Here is a 1,260-nt window from a genome sequence, read left to right on the forward strand (position 1 = left end):
CGGGTCAGAACTTACCCAAACCCGTCCAAACCCAGCTGGCGTGAGACGGTGCTGTGCGACGCCAGCAGACATGTGATGGCACCATGGACAAGGAGCCCAGTCAAACGTTTGTTATTGGCTGAGTGCCTGGCCGTCTGTGATTATGATCCCAACTTCCTCAAGCCCAGAGTTATCTCAGGAAATTCCCATTCCCCAGGATTCCCATATAAAAACTCTAATCTTCAATCTTAAAACTGGAATGTGAGGGCACCCCAGAAGTGTGGACAGAAATAAGCTTGCAATTCAGGGTACTTCCAAAATGGAACACTACATGATTATATTGAAGGTGGACAACATGGATCAATTAAGCAAATAAATAATTTTTAGTTTATTTTGACTAATGAAAATGTTTAACTTGACTAATGAAATGAGAATTGTAGCTCTGGTTCTTGCTAAATGGAATTATGATGAAACAAATGAAAATAGAAGTTCATTAGTTAAAAGACATCATCTAGGGATTTCCCTGGTGGTCCAGTGGCCAAGACTCTGTGCTTCTAACGCAGGGGACCTAGGTTCAATCCCTGGTCGGGAAACTAAGATCCCACATCACCACAACTAAGACCCAACATAGCCAAATTAAAAAAAAAGACATCGTCTTTGAAAATATGGAAAACAGGAATCTAGCGGGAAGCTGCTGTGTAGTATAGGGAGCTCAGATTGATCTCTGAGGTGACCCAGAGGAGTAGAGTGGTGGGGGTTTGAGGGAGATTCAAGAGGGAGGAGATATATGTATTCATATAGCTGATTCACTTCCTTGTACAGCAAAACTATCATAATATTGTAAAGCGACTATCAGTTCAGTTCAGTTCAGTTGCTCAGCCATGTCTGACTCTTTGCGACCCCATGGACTGCAGCACTCCAGGCTTCCCTGTCCATCACCAACTCCCAGAGCTTGCTCAGACTCATGTCCATTGAGTCAGTGATGCCATCCAATCATCTCATCCTCTGTCATCCCCTTCTCCTCCTGTTCTCAGTCTTTTCCAGCATCAGGGTCTTCTCCAGTGAGTCAGTTCTTCACATCAGGCGGCCAAAGTATTGGAGTTTAAGCTTCAGCATCAGTCCTTCCAGTGAATATTTAGGACTGATTTACTTTAGGATTGATTGGTTTGATCACCTTGCAGACCAAGGGACTCTCAGGAGTCTTCTCCAACACCGCAGTTCAAAAGCATCAATTCTTTGGCACTCAGCTTTCTTTATAGTCCAACTCTCAACTATACTCCA

At 43.8% G+C, this 1,260-nt stretch overlaps 1 non-coding gene across 1 annotated transcript; it reads left to right on the forward strand.

Moving 5' to 3' along the window:
* The first annotated feature begins 499 nt into the window (after positions 1-499).
* Positions 500-572, forward strand: TRNAR-UCU (transfer RNA arginine (anticodon UCU)). Its single transcript has one exon. It is a non-coding gene; the product is annotated as a tRNA-Arg (tRNA).
* The last annotated feature ends 688 nt before the right edge of the window (positions 573-1,260 follow it).

This window comes from Budorcas taxicolor, chromosome 16, assembly GCF_023091745.1.
Source record: "Budorcas taxicolor isolate Tak-1 chromosome 16, Takin1.1, whole genome shotgun sequence".
In the NCBI taxonomy this organism is placed as follows: domain Eukaryota; kingdom Metazoa; phylum Chordata; class Mammalia; order Artiodactyla; family Bovidae; genus Budorcas; species Budorcas taxicolor.